This window comes from Brienomyrus brachyistius, chromosome 2, assembly GCF_023856365.1.
Source record: "Brienomyrus brachyistius isolate T26 chromosome 2, BBRACH_0.4, whole genome shotgun sequence".
Lineage (NCBI taxonomy): Eukaryota > Metazoa > Chordata > Actinopteri > Osteoglossiformes > Mormyridae > Brienomyrus > Brienomyrus brachyistius.
This window is the reverse complement of record NC_064534.1, coordinates 35,684,334-35,706,521: the sequence shown is the minus strand read 5'-3', so window position 1 is coordinate 35,706,521 and position 22,188 is coordinate 35,684,334. Positions and strand designations below refer to the sequence as shown.

Genomic DNA, 22,188 nt, shown 5'->3' with positions numbered 1-22,188 from the left:
GTGGCGAAGTGGTTTTTGCATAGAAAACAAAGCGGTCAGTTGAAGAGGAATAATATCAGTACTTTGTTTAAAACTGTGTGTAAAAAGCTGTCTCTTTATCATTAACAATAAGTTGTAAAACGTGAATGGGGAGTGACAGTCTTCAAGTTTGTGAGAAGATCGCGCCCTGGTGGAATAAAGGCACGAAGAGCTTACAGCACCTAGAATTACCAGGCAGTATTTAGAGTAAAACGGTGTGTAAAAGCTGCCTTTATGAAAGAGAGAAAATAAAAATATATATATAAAATAGTAAAATGGAAGGGGAGTGATAGATTTAAATTAATCGTGAAGTGGAGCGCCCCCTGTATAAAGTAAAAGTGAGAAAAGCTTACAGCACCTGGTATTCCCAGGTGGTCTCCCATCCAAGTACTAACCAGACCCTACCCTGCTTGGCTTCCGAGATCAGACAAGATCAGGTGTGTTCAGGGTGGTATGGCCGTAAGCGAGAGACGCTACCAAAAACAGCCCTTTTGCATTACACGCCTCTATACATGCCAGTTGGTCCCATTGGATCCTACTCCTGGTTTTTTTTTTTTTTTTATCTGACTCACACTGCAGCCCCACCATCCAATCGGCAACGCCGGACCCACACCAAACATTCACCAAACTACTCAGCCGGCAGCCTACCACAATTATTCCATTCTTTCCGCATCCGCACACTTCCTTCTCTTTAACTCCTTTTCACTACCGCACAGGTTAATCGCCGCACGTCCCCCGCCAGCAAACATTACTCCTTTGCCTACTGCATGCAGGCTTCTCTTAATGACCCTCTGTTATCAACTCCGCTAACAGCCACAAAATCTCCGCCGCGCGAAGCCCACTGGTAGCTGCTGAATCACATGCTTCCCCAAAACATTGCGTTGTCAGAACACTGGGAGCTACACACACCAACAAGTCCATACTGCAGGCTGCAGCCAGAACAATTTTCTACATTCAAACATCGACGGCCTCTTCTCTCTAAAAATTCACCAGACCGCTTCTACCACCAGCAAAGAAGTTTCCATCCCTAATTCCTCTGTGATTCCCACTAACCTAAACATTAAGCTGGCATTGAAGGGTGTAAATTACCCCGGCCAATCTGTTCTTTTAAATACAGCTTTTAGCAAGTTTTGAAAGGAGAAGAGCAGAACTTGCTATGCCAATAATATCGAGTCTTCTGTGGCGAAGTGGTTTTTGCATAGAAAACAAAGCGGTCAGTTGAAGAGGAATAATATCAGTACTTTGTTTAACACTAGAATTCCTGGAAAAATGAGGCTCTCCTCACAAGGAGCCCCCCCTCTTACTCCCCTCACAAGCTGCCCGCCCCCTCTCCAGCACCATTAACACCTTTTGTTTTGCAAATGAATCACAGTCACTCAGCTGAAGTCATCCCCCAGCCTGAAGTCACTTCTTCAACTCAGGTCTGCACTAAAGAGTTTATCTAGTGATGTATTGTAAGGATTCACATGCATTGATACATAATAATTTGAAATACAGTGGAACCCCCAAATCTACTACGGTAACCGTGGTGTCAATTACACAAATATATTTTGATATAGCAAATACATATATTTTGATGTATGTTCTGTGTCTACAACTATATGTGTAAATGTATGATGAAATAACATGTCATACATGTGCACGCATGTGCATTTCTGATGTAAACACTTCATGTGCCACATGGGGAAAAGTTGCATCATTGATTCATGAGTACAAGCTGCAGGAATATTGACAAAGAATGTGTAAATTTCAAGTATCAGATGGTATAAAGATAAAGAGCATGTGTGTGTATGATAGAGAGAGAGAGTCCGTGTCATTCAAGTGGAAGATACACATTTATTATACAAAATAAGCACATACACTAAAGATACAAAACCTTTTCTATCCACTAACAGTCATCACACACCCAATGACACTCCTTCCTACACTTGCGACAGGTGTACCTGTCACACTGCACACATCTCTCTGTACTGTGGTTCCTATTACCAGGGGCGCCGCTAGCAATTTTGGGCCCTATGACAAAATATGAGGTTGGGCCCCCCTACCACACCCATTCAGATCTCTGGGGGCCCCTAAAGGGCGTGGGCCCTTAGAATTGTCCCAACTTTCCCCCCCTTAGCGGCGCCCCTGCCTATTACAGTGACGGAGCACCTGACACTGAGTCCTCTTTCCAGTGGAAAGCTGAGGAACAGAAGCTTGTCTAAGCTGTGTCTTCATTTCTTTTTCAATCTCTTTTTCTTGCATAAATCGACGCCGAAGTTTCTTTTTCCCAAACAGAGCCATCTTTAGCCTTCATGCAAAGCGCAGCTGCAGTGTCCTGAGTTCTTACTTAGTGATTCATTTATAATGCATATATCGCGCTAATGTTATGCCATGGTTCTTTTACCGATATATGTAAATCAATTTATCTTTTAGCTCTAACTTTTACAACTGAATAAGGTTACACAGATTGTCGCAGACATCAACTGTATGTATTTATTATATCAAAAATAACCGATTGAATGTTATACGGAAACACACACGCACGCGAAAGTCTTTTTTTTATTATGCCGTAATTATATATCTGGACCACAATCTGTTTATGAATAATTAGCACTTTTGTGTGCTCATAATTGCCCATCCTGTTTCATACGTACATCACGAAGTGTTTGTGTTCACTGTGGCATTTCATAATCCCACACACAAATGCACACACGTCGGGAGTAATTTACAGTCTTTTGTGCGCTGATAACTGCGCAATGTTTCCCATGTAACATGTGAATTGTTTCCGTGTGAAGTTCACCATGGCATCTCATAATCCCACACACAAATGCACACACGTCGGGAGTAATTTACAGTCTTTTGTGCGCTGATAACTGCGCAATGTTTCCCATGTAACATGTGAATTGTTTCCGTGTGAAGTTCACCGTGGCATCTCATAATCCTACGCACAAATGCACACACGTCCGCAGTAATTTACAGTCTTTTGTGCGCTCATAACTGCGCGATCTTTTTCGCAAGTAGCAACGTCAGTGTTTACATTCAAAGCGCATTGTGCTCTCTCATAACAAATGGACATAGTAATCAGCAGTCTTTTGTGTGCATGCACTTCTTACGGGGATTACGGTCTTTGCACATTGCAAGTTGCAGGTTTTTCTTCATTACCTATAAAAATGCTTTGTCTGTCGGTACATTTATAATGCAAATATCATGCCAGGGTAATTTTAATGACATACATTAATTAATTTGTCATTTAGCCCTGATCGAACTTTAAAACTGAAAATCAGATTACCGATTGCTACAGGCAGTAAGCAAATGCATGTATTTATTCCATCAAATACTTTCTTGAAACTGAAATTACCGAATCAAGAGAAATGGTGTTTCAAATTATGATATATTAACGCATGTATTTTACGATTCCTCAGACCACACTGTTAGAAAACGTTTCTGTGCAGACCCGAAGCTGAAACCGTGAAACTCCGCTTTCATTTGCAAAACAATAGGTGTTGATTGGCGCTGATGAGGGGGCGGGCAGCTTGTGTGGGGAGTGAGGGGGGGGCTCCACCCGAGGTGCGTCCGGAAAATTTCGTTGATTTCAGGGATCGTAGTGTTAAAACTGTGTGTAAAAAGCTGTCTCTTTATCATTAACAATAAGTTGTAAAACGTGAATGGGGAGTGACAGTCTTCAAGTTTGTGAGAAGATCGCGCCCTGGTGGAATAAAGGCACGAACAGCTTACAGCACCTAGAATTACCAGGAAGTATTTAGAGTAAAACGGTTTCTAAAAGCTGCCTTTATGAATGAGAGAAAAAAAATATATATATATATATAAAATAGTAAAATGGAAGGGGAGTGATAGATTTAAATTAATCGTGAAGTGGAGCGCCCCCTGTATAAAGTAAAAGTGAGAAAAGCTTACAGCACCTGGTATTCCCAGGAGGTCTCCCATCCAACTACTAACCAAAACCTACCCTGCTTGGCTTCCGAGATCAGACGAGATCAGGCGTGTTCAGGGTGGTATGGCCGTAAGCGAGAGATGCTACCAAAAACAGCCCTTTTGCATTACACGCCTCTATACATGCCAGTTGGTCCCATTGGATCCTACTAATGTTCTTTTTTTTTTTTTATCTGACTCACACTGCAGCCCCACCATCCAATCGGCAGCGCCGGACCCACACCAAACATTCACCAAACTACTCAGCCGGCAGCCTACCACAATTATTCCATTCTTTCCGCATCCGCACACTTCCTTCTTTTTAACTCCTTTTCACTACCGCACAGGTTAATCGCCGCACGTCCCCCGCCGGCAAACATTACTCCTTTGCCTACTGCATGCAGGCTTCTCTTAACGACCCTCTGTTATCAACTCCGCTAACAGCCACAAAATCTCCGCCGCACGAAGCCCACTGGTAGCTGCTGAATCACATGCTTCCCCAAAACGTCGCGCTGTCAGAACACTGGGAGCTACACACACCAACAAGTCCATACTGCAGGCTGCAGCCAGAACAATTTTCTACATTCAAACATCGACGGCCTCTTCTCTCTAAAAATTCACCAGACCGCTTCTACCACCAGCAAAGAAGTTTCCATCCCTAATTCCTCTGTGATTCCCACTAACCTAAACATTAAGCTGGCATTGAAGGGTGTGAATTACCCCGGCCAATCTGTTCTTTTAAATACAGCTTTTAGCAAGTTTTGAAAGGAGAAGAGCAGAACTTGCTATGCCAATAATATCGAGTCTTCTGTGGCGAAGTGGTTTTTGCATAGAAAACAAAGCGGTCAGTTGAAGAGGAATAATATCAGTACTTTGTTTAAAACTGTGTGTAAAAAGCTGTCTCTTTATCATTAACAATAAGTTGTAAAACGTGAATGGGGAGTGACAGTCTTCAAGTTTGTGAGAAGATCGCGCCCTGGTGGAATAAAGGCACGAACAGCTTACAGCACCTAGAATTACCAGGAAGTATTTAGAGTAAAACGGTTTCTAAAAGCTGCCTTTATGAATGAGAGAAAAAAAAAAATATATATATAAAATAGTAAAATGGAAGGGGAGTGATAGATTTAAATTAATCGTGAAGTGGAGCGCCCCCTGTATAAAGTAAAAGTGAGAAAGGCTTACAGCACCTGGTATTCCCAGGAGGTCTCCCATCCAAGTACTAACCAGACCCTACCCTGCTTGGCTTCCGAGATCAGACGAGATCGGGCGTGTTCAGGGTGGTATGGCCGTAAGCGAGAGATGCTACCAAAAACAGCCCTTTTGCATTACACGCCTCTATACATGCCGGTTGGTCCCATTGGATCCTACTAATGTTTTTTTTTTTTTTTTATCTGACTCACACTGCAGCCCCACCATCCAATCGGCAGCGCCGGACCCACACCAAACATTCACCAAACTACTCAGCCGGCAGCCTACCACAATTATTCCATTCTTTCCGCATCCGCACACTTCCTTCTCTTTAACTCCTTTTCACTACCGCACAGGTTAATCGCCGCACGTCCCCCGCCGGCAAACATTACTCCTTTGCCTACCGCATGCAGGCTTCTTTTAACGACCCTCTGTTATCAACTCCGCTAACAGCCACAAAATCTCCGCCGCACGAAGCCCACTGGTAGCTGCTGAATCACATGCTTCCCCAAAACGTCGCGCTGTCAGAACACTGGGAGCTACACACACCAACAAGTCCATACTGCAGGCTGCAGCCAGAACAATTTTCTACATTCAAACATCGACGGCCTCTTCTCTCTAAAAATTCACCAGACCGCTTCTACCACCAGCAAAGAAGTTTCCATCCCTAATTCCTCTGTGATTCCCACTAACCTAAACATTAAGCTGGCATTGAAGGGTGTGAATTACCCCGGCCAATCTGTTCTTTTAAATACAGCTTTTAGCAAGTTTTGAAAGGAGAAGAGCAGAACTTGCTATGCCAATAATATCGAGTCTTCTGTGGCGAAGTGGTTTTTGCATAGAAAACAAAGCGGTCAGTTGAAGAGGAATAATATCAGTACTTTGTTTAAAACTGTGTGTAAAAAGCTGTCTCTTTATCATTAACAATAAGTTGTAAAACGTGAATGGGGAGTGACAGTCTTCAAGTTTGTGCGAAGATCGCGCCCTGGTGGAATAAAGGCACGAACAGCTTACAGCACCTAGAATTACCAGGAAGTATTTAGAGTAAAACGGTTTCTAAAAGCTGCCTTTATGAATGAGAGAAAAAAAAATATATATATATAAAATAGTAAAATGGAATGGGAGTGATAGATTTAAATTAATCGTGAAGTGGAGCGCCCCCTGTATAAAGTAAAAGTGAGAAAAGCTTACAGCACCTGGTATTCCCAGGTGGTCTCCCATCCAAGTACTAACCAGACCCTACCCTGCTTAGCTTCCAAAATCAGACGAGATATGGGCGTGTTCAGGGTGGTATGGCCGTAAGCGAGAGATGCTACCAAAAACAGCCCTTTTGCATTACACGCGTCTATACATGCCAGATAGTCCCATTGGATACTACTCCTGGTTTTTTTTTTTTATCTGACTCACACTGCAGCCCCACCATCCAATCGGCAGCGCCGGACCCACACCAAACATTCACCAAACTACTCAGCCAGCAGCCTACCACAATTATTCCATTCTTTCCGCATCCGCACACTTCCTTCTTTTTAACTCCTTTTCACTACCGCACAGGTTAATCGCCGCACGTCCCCCGCCGGCAAACATTACTCCTTTGCCTACTGCATGCAGGCTTCTCTTAACGACCCTCTGTTATCAACTCCGCTAACAGCCACAAAATCTCCGCCGCACGAAGCCCACTGGTAGCTGCTGAATCACATGCTTCCCCAAAACGTTGCGCTGTCAGAACACTGGGAGCTACACACACCAACAAGTCCATACTGCAGGCTGCAGCCAGAACAATTTTCTACATTCAAACATCGACGGCCTCTTCTCTCTAAAAATTCACCAGACCGCTTCTACCACCAGCAAAGAAGTTTCCATCCCTAATTCCTCTGTGATTCCCACTAACCTAAACATTAAGCTGGTATTGAAGGGTGTGAATTACCCCGGCCAATCTGTTCTTTTAAATACAGCTTTTAGCAAGTTTTGAAAGGAGAAGAGCAGAACTTGCTATGCCAATAATATCGAGTCTTCTGTGGCGAAGTGGTTTTTGCATAGAAAACAAAGCGGTCAGTTGAAGAGGAATAATATCAGTACTTTGTTTAAAACTGTGTGTAAAAAGCTGTCTCTTTATCATTAACAATAAGTTGTAAAACGTGAATGGGGAGTGACAGTCTTCAAGTTTGTGAGAAGATCGCGCCCTGGTGGAATAAAGGCACGAACAGCTTACAGCACCTAGAATTACCAGGAAGTATTTATAGTAAAACGGTGTGTAAAAGCTGCCTTTATGAATGAGAGAAATATATATATATATATAAAATAGTAAAATGGAAGGGGAGTGATAGATTTAAATTAATCGTGAAGTGGAGCGCCCCCTGTATAAAGTAAAAGTGAAAAAGGCTTACAGCACCTGGTATTCCCAGGAGGTCTCCCATCCAAGTACTAACCAGACCCTACCCTGCTTGGCTTCCGAGATCAGACGAGATCAGGCGTGTTCAGGGTGGTATGGCCGTAAGCGAGAGATGCTACCAAAAACAGCCCTTTTGCATTACACGCGTCTATACATGCCAGTTAGTCCCATTGGATCCTACTCCTGGTTTTTTTTTTTTTTTTATCTGACTCACACTGCAGCCCCACCATCCAATCGGCAGCGCCGGACCCACACCAAACATTCACCAAACTACTCAGCCGGCAGCCTACCACAATTATTCCATTCTTTCCGCATCCGCACACTTCCTTCTTTTTAACTCCTTTTCACTACCGCACAGGTTAATCGCCGCACGTCCCCCGCCAGCAAACATTACTCCTTTGCCTACTGCATGTAGGCTTCTCTTAACGATCCTCTGTTATCAACTCCGCTAACAGCCACAAAATCTCCGCCGCACGAAGCCCACTGGTAGCTGCTGAATCACATGCTTCCCCAAAACGTCGCGCTGTCAGAACACTGGGAGCTACACACACCAACAAGTCCATACTGCAGGCTGCAGCCAGAACAATTTTCTACATTCAAACATCGACGGCCTCTTCTCTCTAAAAATTCACCAGACCGCTTCTACCACCAGCAAAGAAGTTTCCATCCCTAATTCCTCTGTGATTCCCACTAACCTAAACATTAAGCTGGCATTGAAGGGTGTGAATTACCCCGGCCAATCTGTTCTTTTAAATACAGCTTTTAGCAAGTTTTGAAAGGAGAAGAGCAGAACTTGCCATGCCAATAATATCGAGTCTTCTGTGGCGAAGTGGTTTTTGCATAGAAAACAAAGCGGTCAGTTGAAGAGGAATAATATCAGTACTTTGTTTAAAACTGTGTGTAAAAAGCTGTCTCTTTATCATTAACAATAAGTTGTAAAACGTGAATGGGGAGTGACAGTCTTCAAGTTTGTGAGAAGATCGCGCCCTGGTGGAATAAAGGCACGAACAGCTTACAGCACCTAGAATTACCAGGAAGTATTTAGAGTAAAACGGTTTCTAAAAGCTGCCTTTAGGAATGAGAGAAAAAAAAAATATATATATATAAAATAGTAAAATGGAAGGGGAGTGATAGATTTAAATTAATCGTGAAGTGGAGCGCCCCCTGTATAAAGTAAAAGTGAGAAAGGCTTATAGCACCTGGTATTCCCAGGAGGTCTCCCATCCAAGTACTAACCAGACCCTACCCTGCTTGGCTTCCGAGATCAGACAAGATCGGGCATGTTCAGGGTGGTATGGCCGTGAGCGAGAGATGCTACCAAAAACAGCCCTTTTGCATTACACGCGTCTATACATGCCAGTTAGTCCCATTGGATCCTACTCCTGGTTTTATTTTTATATTTATCTGACTCACACTGCAGCCCCACCATCCAATCGGCAGCGCCGGATCCACACCAAACATTCACCAAACTACTCAGCCGGCAGCCTACCACAATTATTCCATTCTTTCCGCATCCGCACACTTCCTTCTTTTTAACTCCTTTTCACTACCGCACAGGTTAATCGCCGCACGTCCCCCGCCGGCAAACATTACTCCTTTGCCTACTGCATGCAGGCTTCTATTAACGACCCTCTTTTATCAACTCCGCTAACAGCCACAAAATCTCCGCCGCACGAAGCCCACTGGTAGCTGCTGAATCACATGCTTCCCCAAAACGTCGCGCTGTCAGAACACTGGGAGCTACACACACCAACAAGTCCATACTGCAGGCTGCAGCCAGAACAATTTTCTACATTCAAACATCGACGGCCTCTTCTCTCTAAAAATTCACCAGACCGCTTCTACCACCAGCAAAGAAGTTTCCATCCCTAATTCCTCTGTGATTCCCACTAACCTAAACATTAAGCTGGCATTGAAGGGTGTGAATTACCCCGGCCAATCTGTTCTTTTAAATACAGCTTTTAGCAAGTTTTGAAAGGAGAAGAGCAGAACTTGCTATTCCAATAATATCGAGTCTTCTGTGGCGAAGTGGTTTTTGCATAGAAAACAAAGCGGTCAGTTGAAGAGGAATAATATCAGTACTTTGTTTAAAACTGTGTGTAAAAAGCTGTCTCTTTATCATTAACAATAAGTTGTAAAACGTGAATGGGGAGTGACAGTCTTCAAGTTTGTGAGAAGATCGCGCCCTGGTGGAATAAAGGCACGAACAGCTTACAGCACCTAGAATTACCAGGAAGTATTTAGAGTAAAACGGTGTGTAAAAGCTGCCTTTATGAATGAGAGAAAAATATATATATATATATAAAATAGTAAAATGGAAGGGGAGTGATAGATTTAAATTAATCGTGAAGTGGAGCGCCCCCTGTATAAAGTAAAAGTGAGAAAAGCTTACAGCACCTGGTATTCCCAGGAGGTCTCCCATCCAAGTACTAACCAGACCCTACCCTGCTTGGCTTCCGAGATCGGATGAGATCGGGCGTGTTCAGGGTGGTATGGCCATAAGCGAAAGACGCGACCAAAAACAGCCCTTTTGCATTACACGCCTCTATACATGCCAGTTAGTCCCATTGGATCCTACTCCTGGTTATTTTATTTTTTTTATCTGACTCACACTGCAGCCCCACCATCCAATCGGCAGCGCCGGACCCACACCAAACATTCACCAAACTACTCAGCCGGCAGCCTACCACAATTATTCCATTCTTTCCGCATCCGCACACTTCCTTCTTTTTAACTCCTTTTCACTACTGCACAGGTTAATCGCTGCACGTCCCCCGCCGGCAAACATTACTCCTTTGCCTACTGCATGCAGGCTTCTATTAACGACCCTCTGTTATCAACTCCGCTAACAGCCACAAAATCTCCGCTGCACGAAGCCCACTGGTAGCTGCTGAATCACATGCTTCCCCAAAACGTTGCGCTGTCAGAACACTGGGAGCTACACACACCAACAAGTCCATACTGCAGGCTGCAGCCAGAACTATTTTCTACATTCAAACATCGACGGCCTCTTCTCTCTAAAAATTCACCAGACCGCTTCTACCACCAGCAAAGAAGTTTCCATCCCTAATTCCTCTGTGATTCCCACTAACCTAAACATTAAGCTGGCATTGAAGGGTGTGAATTACCCCGGCCAATCTGTTCTTTTAAATACAGCTTTTAGCAAGTTTTGAAAGGAGAAGAGCAGAACTTGCTATGCCAATAATATCGAGTCTTCTGTGGCGAAGTGGTTTTTGCATAGAAAACAAAGCGGTCAGTTGAAGAGGAATAATATCAGTACTTTCTTTAAAACTGTGTGTAAAAAGCTGTCTCTTTATCATTAACAATAAGTTGTAAAACGTGAATGGGGAGTGACAGTCTTCAAGTTTGTGAGAAGATCGCGCCCTGGTGGAATAAAGGCACGAACAGCTTACAGCACCTAGAATTACCAGGAAGTATTTAGAGTAAAACGGTGTGTAAAAGCTGCCTTTATGAATGAGAGAAAAATATATATATATATATATAAAATAGTAAAATGGAAGGGGAGTGATAGATTTAAATTAATCGTGAAGTGGAGCGCCCCCTGTATAAAGTAAAAGTGAGAAAAGCTTACAGCACCTGGTATTTCCAGGAGGTCTCCCATCCAAGTACTAACCAGACCCTACCCTGCTTGGCTTCCGAGATCAGACGAGATCGGGCGTGTTCAGGGTGGTATGGCCGTAAGCGAGAAATGCTATCAAAAAGAGCCCTTTTGCATTACACGCCTCTATACATGCCAGTTGGTCCCATTGGATCCTACTAATGTTCTTTTTTTTTTTTTTTCTGACTCACACTGCAGCCCCACCATCCAATCGGCAGCGCCGGACCCACACCAAACAGTCACCAAACTACTCAGCCGGCAGCCTACCACAATTATTCCATTCTTTCCGCATCCGCACACTTCCTTCTTTTTAACTCCTTTTCACTACCGCACAGGTTAATCGCCGCACGTCCCCCGCCGGCAAACATTACTCCTTTGCCTACTGCATGCAGGCTTCTCTTAACGACCCTCTGTTATCAACTCCGCTAACAGCCACAAAATCTCCGCCGCACGAAGCCCACTGGTAGCTGCTGAATCACATGCTTCCCCAAAACGTCGCGCTGTCAGAACACTGGGAGCTACACACACCAACAAGTCCATACAGCAGGCTGCAGCCAGAACAATTTTCTACATTCAAACATCGACGGCCTCTTCTCTCTAAAAATTCACCAGACCGCTTCTACCACCAGCAAAGAAGTTTCCATCCCTAATTCCTCTGTGATTCCCACTAACCTAAACATTAAGCTGGCATTGAAGGGTGTGAATTACCCCGGCCAATCTGTTCTTTTAAATACAGCTTTTAGCAAGTTTTGAAAGGAGAAGAGCAGAACTTGCTATGCCAATAATATCGAGTCTTCTGTGGCGAAGTGGTTTTTGCATAGAAAACAAAGCGGTCAGTTGAAGAGGAATAATATCAGTACTTTGTTTAAAACTGTGTGTAAAAAGCTGTCTCTTTATCATTAACAATAAGTTGTAAAACGTGAATGGGGAGTGACAGTCTTCAAGTTTGTGAGAAGATCGCGCCCTGGTGGAATAAAGGCACGGACAGCTTACAGCACCTAGAATTACCAGGCAGTATTTAGAGTAAAACGGTGTGTAAAAGCTGCCTTTATGAAAGAGAGAAAATAAAAATATATATATAAAATAGTAAAATGGAAGGGGAGTGATAGATTTAAATTAATCGTGAAGTGGAGCGCCCCCTGTATAAAGTAAAAGTGAGAAAAGCTTACAGCACCTGGTATTCCCAGGTGGTCTCCCATCCAAGTACTAACCAGACCCTACCCTGCTTAGCTTCCGAGATCAGACGAGATCGGGCGTGTTCAGGGTGGTATGGCCATAAGCGAGAGACGCGACCAAAAACAGCCCTTTTGCATTACACGCCTCTATACATGCCAGTTGGTCCCATTGGATCCTACTCCTGTTTTTTTTTTTTTTTTTTATCTGACTCACACTGCAGCCCCACCATCCAATCGGCAGCGCCGGACCCACACCAAACATTCACCAAACTACTCAGCCGGCAGCCTACCACAATTATTCCATTCTTTCCGCATCTGCACACTTCCTTCTTTTTAACTCCTCTTCACTACCGCACAGGTTAATCGCCGCACGTCCCCCGCCGGCAAACATTACTCCTTTGCCTACTGCATGCAGGCTTCTCTTAACGACCCTCTGTTATCAACTCCGCTAACAGCCACAAAATCTCCGCCGCACGAAGCCCACTGGTAGCTGCTGAATCACATGCTTCCCCAAAACGTCGCGCTGTCAGAACACTGGGAGCTACACACACCAACAAGTCCATACTGCAGGCTGCAGCCAGAACAATTTTCTACATTCAAACATCGACGGCCTCTTCTCTCTAAAAATTCACCAGACCGCTTCTACCACCAGCAACGAAGTTTCCATCCCTAATTCCTCTGTGATTCCCACTAACCTAAACATTAAGCTGGCATTGAAGGGTGTGAATTACCCCGGCCAATCTGTTCTTTTAAATACAGCTTTTAGCAAGTTTTGAAAGGAGAAGAGCAGAACTTGCTATGCCAATAATATCGAGTCTTCTGTGGCGAAGTGGTTTTTGCATAGAAAACAAAGCGGTCAGTTGAAGAGGAATAATATCAGTACTTTGTTTAAAACTGTGTGTAAAAAGCTGTCTCTTTATCATTAACAATAAGTTGTAAAACGTGAATGGGGAGTGACAGTCTTCAAGTTTGTGAGAAGATCGCGCCCTGGTGGAATAAAGGCACGAACAGCTTACAGCACCTAGAATTACCAGGCAGTATTTAGAGTAAAACGGTGTGTAAAAGCTGCCTTTATGAAAGAGAGAAAATAAAAATATATATATAAAATAGTAAAATGGAAGGGGAGTGATAGATTTAAATTAATCGTGAAGTGGAGCGCCCCCTGTATAAAGTAAAAGTGAGAAAAGCTTACAGCACCTGGTATTCCCAGGTGGTCTCCCATCCAAGTACTAACCAGACCCTAACCTGCTTGGCTTCCGAGATCAGACGAGATCGGGCGTGTTCAGGGTGGTATGGCCATAAGCGAGAAATGCTACCAAAAAGAGCCCTTTTGCATTACACGCCTCTATACATGCCAGTTGGTCCCATTGGATCCTACTCCTGGTTTTTTTTTTTTTTTTTATCTGACTCACACTGCAGCCCCACCATCCAATCGGCAACGCCGGACCCACACCAAACATTCACCAAACTACTCAGCCGGCAGCCTACCACAATTATTCCATTCTTTCCGCATCCGCACACTTCCTTCTCTTTAACTCCTTTTCACTACCGCACAGGTTAATCGCCGCACGTCCCCCGCCAGCAAACATTACTCCTTTGCCTACCGCATGCAGGCTTCTCTTAACGACCCTCTATTATCAACTCCGCTAACAGCCACAAAATCTCCGCCGCACGAAGCCCACTGGTAGCTGCTGAATCACATGCTTCCCCAAAACGTCGCGCTGTCAGAACACTGGGAGCTACACACACCAACAAGTCCATACTGCAGGCTGCAGCCAGAACAATTTTCTACATTCAAACATCGACGGCCTCTTCTCTCTAAAAATTCACCAGACCGCTTCTACCACCAGCAAAGAAGTTTCCATCCCTAATTCCTCTGTGATTCCCACTAACCTAAACATTAAGCTGGCATTGAAGGGTGTGAATTACCCCGGCCAATCTGTTCTTTTAAATACAGCTTTTAGCAAGTTTTGAAAGGAGAAGAGCAGAACTTGCTATGCCAATAATATCGAGTCTTCAGTGGCGAAGTGGTTTTTGCATAGAAAACAAAGCGGTCAGTTGAAGAGGAATAATATCAGTACTTTGTTTAAAACTGTGTGTAAAAAGCTGTCTCTTTATCATTAACAATAAGTTGTAAAACGTGAATGGGGAGTGACAGTCTTCAAGTTTGTGAGAAGATCGCGCCCTGGTGGAATAAAGGCACGAAGAGCTTACAGCACCTAGAATTACCAGGCAGTATTTAGAGTAAAACGGTGTGTAAAAGCTGCCTTTATGAAAGAGAGAAAATAAAAATATATAAATAAAATAGTAAAATGGAAGGGGAGTGATAGATTTAAATTAATCGTGAAGTGGAGCGCCCCCTGTATAAAGTAAAAGTGAGAAAAGCTTACAGCACCTGGTATTCCCAGGTGGTCTCCCATCCAAGTACTAACCAGACCCTACCCTGCTTGGCTTCCGAGATCAGACGAGATCGGGCGTGTTCAGGGTGGTATGGCCGTAAGCGAGAGATGCTACCAAAAACAGCCCTTTTGCATTACACGCCTCTATACATGCCAGTTGGTCCCATTGGATCCTACTCCTGGTTTTTTTTTTTTTTTTATCTGACTCACACTGCAGCACCACCATCCAATCGGCAGCGCCGGACCCACACCAAACATTCACCAAACTACTCAGCCGGCAGCCTACCACAATTATTCCATTCTTTCCGCATCCGCACACTTCCTTCTTTTTAACTCCTTTTCACTACCGCACAGGTTAATCGCCGCACGTCCCCCGCCGGCAAACATTACTCCTTTGCCTACTGCATGCAGGCTTCTCTTAACGACCCTCTGTTATCAACTCCGCTAACAGCCACAAAATCTCCGCCGCACGAAGCCCACTGGTAGCTGCTGAATCACATGCTTCCCCAAAACGTCGCGCTGTCAGAACACTGGGAGCTACACACACCAACAAGTCCATACTGCAGGCTGCAGCCAGAACAATTTTCTACATTCAAACATCGACGGCCTCTTCTCTCTAAAAATTCACCAGACCGCTTCTACCACCAGCAAAGAAGTTTCCATCCCTAATTCCTCTGTGATTCCCACTAACCTAAACATTAAGCTGGCATTGAAGGGTGTGAATTACCCCGGCCAATCTGTTCTTTTAAATACAGCTTTTAGCAAGTTTTGAAAGGAGAAGAGCAGAACTTGCTATGCCAATAATATCGAGTCTTCTGTGGCGAAGTGGTTTTTGCATAGAAAACAAAGCGGTCAGTTGAAGAGGAATAATATCAGTACTTTGTTTAAAACTGTGTGTAAAAAGCTGTCTCTTTATCATTAACAATAAGTTGTAAAACGTGAATGGGGAGTGACAGTCTTCAAGTTTGTGAGAAGATCGCGCCCTGGTGGAATAAAGGCACGAAGAGCTTACAGCACCTAGAATTACCAGGCAGTATTTAGAGTAAAACGGTGTGTAAAAGCTGCCTTTATGAAAGAGAGAAAATAAAAATATATAAATAAAATAGTAAAATGGAAGGGGAGTGATAGATTTAAATTAATCGTGAAGTGGAGCGCCCCCTGTATAAAGTAAAAGTGAGAAAAGCTTACAGCACCTGGTATTCCCAGGTGGTCTCCCATCCAAGTACTAACCAGACCCTACCCTGCTTGGCTTCCGAGATCAGACGAGATCGGGCGTGTTCAGGGTGGTATGGCCGTAAGCGAGAGATGTTACCAAAAACAGCCCTTTTGCATTACACGCCTCTATACATGCCAGTTGGTCCCATTGGATCCTACTCCTGGTTTTTTTTTTTTTTTTTTATCTGACTCACACTGCAGCCCCACCATCCAATCGGCAGCGCCGGACCCACACCAAACATTCACCAAACTACTCAGCCGGCAGCCTACCACAATTATTCCATTCTTTCCGCATCCGCACACTTCCTTCTTTTTAACTCCTTTTCACTACCGCACAGGTTAATCGCCGCACGTCCCCCGCCGGCAAACATTACTCCTTTGCCTACCGCATGCAGGCTTCTCTTAACGACCCTCTATTATCAACTCCGCTAACAGCCACAAAATCTCCGCCGCACGAAGCCCACTGGTAGCTGCTGAATCACATGCTTCCCCAAAACGTCGCGCTGTCAGAACACTGGGAGCTACACACACCAACAAGTCCATACTGCAGGCTGCAGCCAGAACAATTTTCTACATTCAAACATCGACGGCCTCTTCTCTCTAAAAATTCACCAGACCGCTTCTACCACCAGCAAAGAAGTTTCCATCCCTAATTCCTCTGTGATTCCCACTAACCTAAACATTAAGCTGGCATTGAAGGGTGTGAATTACCCCGGCCAATCTGTTCTTTTAAATACAGCTTTTAGCAAGTTTTGAAAGGAGAAGAGCAGAACTTGCTATGCCAATAATATCGAGTCTTCAGTGGCGAAGTGGTTTTTGCATAGAAAACAAAGCGGTCAGTTGAAGAGGAATAATATCAGTACTTTGTTTAAAACTGTGTGTAAAAAGCTGTCTCTTTATCATTAACAATAAGTTGTAAAACGTGAATGGGGAGTGACAGTCTTCAAGTTTGTGAGAAGATCGCGCCCTGGTGGAATAAAGGCACGAAGAGCTTACAGCACCTAGAATTACCAGGCAGTATTTAGAGTAAAACGGTGTGTAAAAGCTGCCTTTATGAAAGAGAGAAAATAAAAATATATAAATAAAATAGTAAAATGGAAGGGGAGTGATAGATTTAAATTAATCGTGAAGTGGAGCGCCCCCTGTATAAAGTAAAAGTGAGAAAAGCTTACAGCACCTGGTATTCCCAGGTGGTCTCCCATCCAAGTACTAACCAGACCCTACCCTGCTTGGCTTCCGAGATCAGACGAGATCGGGCGTGTTCAGGGTGGTATGGCCGTAAGCGAGAGATGCTACCAAAAACAGCCCTTTTGCATTACACGCCTCTATACATGCCAGTTGGTCCCATTGGATCCTACTCCTGGTTTTTTTTTTTTTTTTTATCTGACTCACACTGCAGCACCACCATCCAATCGGCAGCGCCGGACCCACACCAAACATTCACCAAACTACTCAGCCGGCAGCCTACCACAATTATTCCATTCTTTCCGCATCCGCACACTTCCTTCTTTTTAACTCCTTTTCACTACCGCACAGGTTAATCGCCGCACGTCCCCCGCCGGCAAACATTACTCCTTTGCCTACTGCATGCAGGCTTCTCTTAACGACCCTCTGTTATCAACTCCGCTAACAGCCACAAAATCTCCGCCGCACGAAGCCCACTGGTAGCTGCTGAATCACATGCTTCCCCAAAACGTCGCGCTGTCAGAACACTGGGAGCTACACACACCAACAAGTCCATACTGCAGGCTGCAGCCAGAACAATTTTCTACATTCAAACATCGACGGCCTCTTCTCTCTAAAAATTCACCAGACCGCTTCTACCACCAGCAAAGAAGTTTCCATCCCTAATTCCTCTGTGATTCCCACTAACCTAAACATTAAGCTGGCATTGAAGGGTGTGAATTACCCCGGCCAATCTGTTCTTTTAAATACAGCTTTTAGCAAGTTTTGAAAGGAGAAGAGCAGAACTTGCTATGCCAATAATATCGAGTCTTCTGTGGCGAAGTGGTTTTTGCATAGAAAACAAAGCGGTCAGTTGAAGAGGAATAATATCAGTACTTTGTTTAAAACTGTGTGTAAAAAGCTGTCTCTTTATCATTAACAATAAGTTGTAAAACGTGAATGGGGAGTGACAGTCTTCAAGTTTGTGAGAAGATCGCGCCCTGGTGGAATAAAGGCACGAAGAGCTTACAGCACCTAGAATTACCAGGCAGTATTTAGAGTAAAACGGTGTGTAAAAGCTGCCTTTATGAAAGAGAGAAAATAAAAATATATAAATAAAATAGTAAAATGGAAGGGGAGTGATAGATTTAAATTAATCGTGAAGTGGAGCGCCCCCTGTATAAAGTAAAAGTGAGAAAAGCTTACAGCACCTGGTATTCCCAGGTGGTCTCCCATCCAAGTACTAACCAGACCCTACCCTGCTTGGCTTCCGAGATCAGACGAGATCGGGCGTGTTCAGGGTGGTATGGCCGTAAGCGAGAGATGTTACCAAAAACAGCCCTTTTGCATTACACGCCTCTATACATGCCAGTTGGTCCCATTGGATCCTACTCCTGGTTTTTTTTTTTTTTTTTATCTGACTCACACTGCAGCCCCACCATCCAATCGGCAGCGCCGGACCCACACCAAACATTCACCAAACTACTCAGCCGGCAGCCTACCACAATTATTCCATTCTTTCCGCATCCGCACACTTCCTTCTTTTTAACTCCTTTTCACTACCGCACAGGTTAATCGCCGCACGTCCCCCGCCGGCAAACATTACTCCTTTGCCTACTGCATGCAGGCTTCTCTTAACGACCCTCTGTTATCAACTCCGCTAACAGCCACAAAATCTCCGCCGCACGAAGCCCACTGGTAGCTGCTGAATCACATGCTTCCCCAAAACGTCGCGCTGTCAGAACACTGGGAGCTACACACACCAACAAGTCCATACTGCAGGCTGCAGCCAGAACAATTTTCTACATTCAAACATCGACGGCCTCTTCTCTCTAAAAATTCACCAGACCGCTTCTACCACCAGCAAAGAAGTTTCCATCCCTAATTCCTCTGTGATTCCCACTAACCTAAACATTAAGCTGGCATTGAAGGGTGTGAATTACCCCGGCCAATCTGTTCTTTTAAATACAGCTTTTAGCAAGTTTTGAAAGGAGAAGAGCAGAACTTGCTATGCCAATAATATCGAGTCTTCTGTGGCGAAGTGGTTTTTGCATAGAAAACAAAGCGGTCAGTTGAAGAGGAATAATATCAGTACTTTGTTTAAAACTGTGTGTAAAAAGCTGTCTCTTTATCATTAACAATAAGTTGTAAAACGTGAATGGGGAGTGACAGTCTTCAAGTTTGTGAGAAGATCGCACCCTGGTGGAATAAAGGCACGAAGAGCTTACAGCACCTAGAATTACCAGGCAGTATTTAGAGTAAAACGGTGTGTAAAAGCTGCCTTTATGAATGAGAGAAAAAAAAAAAAAAAAAAAAATAATAATATATATATATATATATATATATATATATATATATATATATATATAAAATAGTAAAATGGAAGGGGAGTGATAGATTTAAAATAATCGTGAGGTGGAGTGCCCCCTGTATAAAGTAAAAGTGAGAAAAGCTTACAGCACGTGGTATTCCCAGGCAGTCTCCCACCCAAGTACTAACCAGACCCTACCCTGCTTAGCTTCCGAGATCAGACGAGATCGGGCGTGTTCAGGGTGGTATGGCCATGAGCGAGAGCCGCGAACAAAAACAGCCCTTTTGCATTACACGCCTCTATACATGCCAGTTAGTCCCATTGGATCCTACCCCTGTTTTTTTTTTTTTTTATCTGACTCACACTGCAGCACCACCATCCAATCGGCAGCGCCGCACCCACACCAAACATTCACCAAACTACTCAGCCGGCAGCCTACCACAATTATTCCATTCTTTCCGCATCCGCACACTTCCTTCTCTTTAAGTCCTTTTCACTACCGAACAGGTTAATCGCCGCACGTCCCCCGCCGGCAAACATTACTCATTTGCCTACCGCATGCAGGCTTCTCTTAAAGACCCTCTGTTATCAACTCCGCTAACAGCCACAAAATCTCCGCCGCACGAAGCCCACTGGTTGCTGTTGAATCACATGCTTCCCCAAAATGTCACGCTGTCAGAACACTGGGAGCTACACACGCCAACAAGTCCATACTGCAGGCTGCAGCCAGAACAATTTTCTACATTGAAACATCGACGGCCTCTTCTCTCTAAAAATTCACCAGACCGCTTCTACCATCAGCAAAGAAGTTTCCATCCCTAATTCCTCTGTGATTCCCACTAACCTAAACATTAAGCTGGCATTGAAGGGTGTGAATTACCCCGGCCAACCTGCTCTTTTAAATACAGCTTTTAGCAAGTTTTGAAAGGAGGAGAAGAGCAGACCTTGCCATGCCAATAATAACGAGTCTTCTGTGGTGAAGTCGTTTTTGCATAGAAAACAAAGCGGTGAGATGAAGAGGAATTATATTAGTACTTTGTTTAAAACTGTGTGTAAAAAGCTGTCTCTTTATTATTAACAATAAGTTGTAAAACGTGAATGGGGAGTGACAGTCTTCAAGTTTGTGAGAAGATCGCGCCCTGGTGGAATAAAGGCACGAACAGCTTACAGCAGCTATAATTACCAGGCAGTATTTAGAGTAAAACGGTGTGTAAAAGCTGCCTTTATGAATGAGAGAAAAAATATATATATAAAATAGTAAAATGGAAGGGGAGTGATAGATTTAAATTAATCGTGAAGTGGAGTGTCCCCTGTATAAAGTAAAAGTGAGAAAAGCTTACAGCACCTGGTATTCCCAGGAGGTCCCCCATCCAAGTACTAACCAGACCCTACCCTGCTTAGCTTCCGAGATCAGACGAGATCGGGCGTGTTCAGGGTGGTATGGCCGTATGCGAGAGATGCTACCAAAAACAGCCCTTTTGCATTATACGCCTCTATACATGCCAGTTGGTCCCATTGGATCCTACTAATGTTTTTTTTTTTTTTTTATCTGACTCACACTGCAGCCCCACCATCCAATCGGCAACGCCGGACCCACACCAAACATTCACCAAACTACTCAGCCGGCAGCCTACCACAATTATTCCATTCTTTCCGCATCCGCACACTTCCTTCTTTTTAACTCCTTTTCACTACCGCACAGGTTAATCGCCGCACGTCCCCCGCCGACAAACATTACTCCTTTACCTACTGCATGCAGGCTTCTCTTAACGACCCTCTGTTATCAACTCCGCTAACAGCCACAAAATCTCCGCCGCACGAAGGCCACTGGTAGCTGCTGAATCACATGCTTCCCCAAAACGTCGCGCTGTCAGAACACTGGGAGCTACACACACCAACAAGTCCATACTGCAGGCTGCAGCCAGAACAATTTTTTACATTCAAACATCGACGGCCTCTTCTCTCTAAAAATTCACCAGACCGCTTCTACCACCAGCAAAGAAGTTTCCATCCCTAATTCCTCTGTGATTCCCACTAACCTAAACATTAAGCTGGCATTGAAGGGTGTGAATTACCCCGGCCAATCTGTTCTTTTAAATACAGCTTTTAGCAAGTTTTGAAAGGAGAAGAGCAGAACTTGCTATGCCAATAATATCGAGTCTTCTGTGGCGAAGTGGTTTTTGCATAGAAAACAAAGCGGTCAGTTGAAGAGGAATAATATCAGTACTTTGTTTAAAACTGTGTGTAAAAAGCTGTCTCTTTATCATTAACAATAAGTTGTAAAACGTGAATGGGGAGTGACAGTCTTCAAGTTTGTGAGAAGATCGCGCCCTGGTGGAATAAAGGCACGAACAGCTTACAGCACCTAGAATTACCAGGAAGTATTTAGAGTAAAACGGTGTGTAAAAGCTGCCTTTATGAATGAGAGAAAAATATATATATATATATATATATATTAAATAGTAAAATGGAAGGGGAGTGATAGATTTAAATTAAACGTGAAGTGGAGCGCCCCCTGTATAAAGTAAAAGTGAGAAAAGCTTACAGCACCTGGTATTCCCAGGCGGTCACCCATCCAAGTACTAACCAGACCCTACCCTGCTTAGCTTCCAAGATCAGACGAGATCGGGCGTGTTCAGGGTGGTACGGCCATAAGCGAGAGACGCTACCAAAAACAGCCCTTTTGCATTACACGCCTCTATACATGCCAGTTGGTCCCATTGTATCCTACTAATGTTTTTTTTTTTTTTTTATCTGACTCACACTGCAGCCCCACCATCCAATCGGCAACGCCGGAC

The 22,188-nt window shown here is 44.1% G+C and overlaps 17 non-coding genes across 17 annotated transcripts; all 17 read right to left on the bottom strand.

Annotated features, from left to right (window-relative positions):
- Positions 1–364: 364 nt before the first annotated feature.
- Positions 365–483, bottom strand: LOC125735114 (5S ribosomal RNA). Its single transcript, XR_007394413.1, has one exon. It is a non-coding gene; the product is annotated as a 5S ribosomal RNA (ribosomal RNA).
- Positions 484–3,908: 3,425 nt separating this feature from the next.
- On the bottom strand, positions 3,909–4,027 carry LOC125730334 (5S ribosomal RNA). Its single transcript, XR_007390687.1, has one exon. It is a non-coding gene; the product is annotated as a 5S ribosomal RNA (ribosomal RNA).
- Positions 4,028–5,105: 1,078 nt separating this feature from the next.
- LOC125732368 (5S ribosomal RNA) lies at positions 5,106–5,224 on the bottom strand. The gene has a single exon (XR_007391749.1). It is a non-coding gene; the product is annotated as a 5S ribosomal RNA (ribosomal RNA).
- A 1,078-nt stretch (positions 5,225–6,302) lies between these two features.
- LOC125737117 (5S ribosomal RNA) lies at positions 6,303–6,422 on the bottom strand. The gene has a single exon (XR_007396384.1). It is a non-coding gene; the product is annotated as a 5S ribosomal RNA (ribosomal RNA).
- A 1,073-nt stretch (positions 6,423–7,495) lies between these two features.
- LOC125733749 (5S ribosomal RNA) lies at positions 7,496–7,614 on the bottom strand. Its single transcript, XR_007393086.1, has one exon. It is a non-coding gene; the product is annotated as a 5S ribosomal RNA (ribosomal RNA).
- Positions 7,615–8,694: 1,080 nt separating this feature from the next.
- Positions 8,695–8,813, bottom strand: LOC125730954 (5S ribosomal RNA). The gene has a single exon (XR_007391247.1). It is a non-coding gene; the product is annotated as a 5S ribosomal RNA (ribosomal RNA).
- Positions 8,814–9,892: 1,079 nt separating this feature from the next.
- On the bottom strand, positions 9,893–10,011 carry LOC125732562 (5S ribosomal RNA). Its single transcript, XR_007391938.1, has one exon. It is a non-coding gene; the product is annotated as a 5S ribosomal RNA (ribosomal RNA).
- Positions 10,012–11,092: 1,081 nt separating this feature from the next.
- On the bottom strand, positions 11,093–11,211 carry LOC125734582 (5S ribosomal RNA). Its single transcript, XR_007393889.1, has one exon. It is a non-coding gene; the product is annotated as a 5S ribosomal RNA (ribosomal RNA).
- A 1,077-nt stretch (positions 11,212–12,288) lies between these two features.
- Positions 12,289–12,407, bottom strand: LOC125732454 (5S ribosomal RNA). The gene has a single exon (XR_007391834.1). It is a non-coding gene; the product is annotated as a 5S ribosomal RNA (ribosomal RNA).
- A 1,079-nt stretch (positions 12,408–13,486) lies between these two features.
- Positions 13,487–13,605, bottom strand: LOC125735728 (5S ribosomal RNA). The gene has a single exon (XR_007395020.1). It is a non-coding gene; the product is annotated as a 5S ribosomal RNA (ribosomal RNA).
- A 1,079-nt stretch (positions 13,606–14,684) lies between these two features.
- Positions 14,685–14,803, bottom strand: LOC125732961 (5S ribosomal RNA). The gene has a single exon (XR_007392322.1). It is a non-coding gene; the product is annotated as a 5S ribosomal RNA (ribosomal RNA).
- Positions 14,804–15,881: 1,078 nt separating this feature from the next.
- On the bottom strand, positions 15,882–16,000 carry LOC125732960 (5S ribosomal RNA). The gene has a single exon (XR_007392321.1). It is a non-coding gene; the product is annotated as a 5S ribosomal RNA (ribosomal RNA).
- Positions 16,001–17,080: 1,080 nt separating this feature from the next.
- On the bottom strand, positions 17,081–17,199 carry LOC125732959 (5S ribosomal RNA). Its single transcript, XR_007392320.1, has one exon. It is a non-coding gene; the product is annotated as a 5S ribosomal RNA (ribosomal RNA).
- Positions 17,200–18,278: 1,079 nt separating this feature from the next.
- On the bottom strand, positions 18,279–18,397 carry LOC125732958 (5S ribosomal RNA). Its single transcript, XR_007392319.1, has one exon. It is a non-coding gene; the product is annotated as a 5S ribosomal RNA (ribosomal RNA).
- A 1,132-nt stretch (positions 18,398–19,529) lies between these two features.
- On the bottom strand, positions 19,530–19,648 carry LOC125730917 (5S ribosomal RNA). The gene has a single exon (XR_007391210.1). It is a non-coding gene; the product is annotated as a 5S ribosomal RNA (ribosomal RNA).
- A 1,075-nt stretch (positions 19,649–20,723) lies between these two features.
- On the bottom strand, positions 20,724–20,842 carry LOC125733506 (5S ribosomal RNA). The gene has a single exon (XR_007392850.1). It is a non-coding gene; the product is annotated as a 5S ribosomal RNA (ribosomal RNA).
- A 1,086-nt stretch (positions 20,843–21,928) lies between these two features.
- LOC125735215 (5S ribosomal RNA) lies at positions 21,929–22,047 on the bottom strand. Its single transcript, XR_007394513.1, has one exon. It is a non-coding gene; the product is annotated as a 5S ribosomal RNA (ribosomal RNA).
- Between the last annotated feature and the right edge of the window lie 141 nt (positions 22,048–22,188).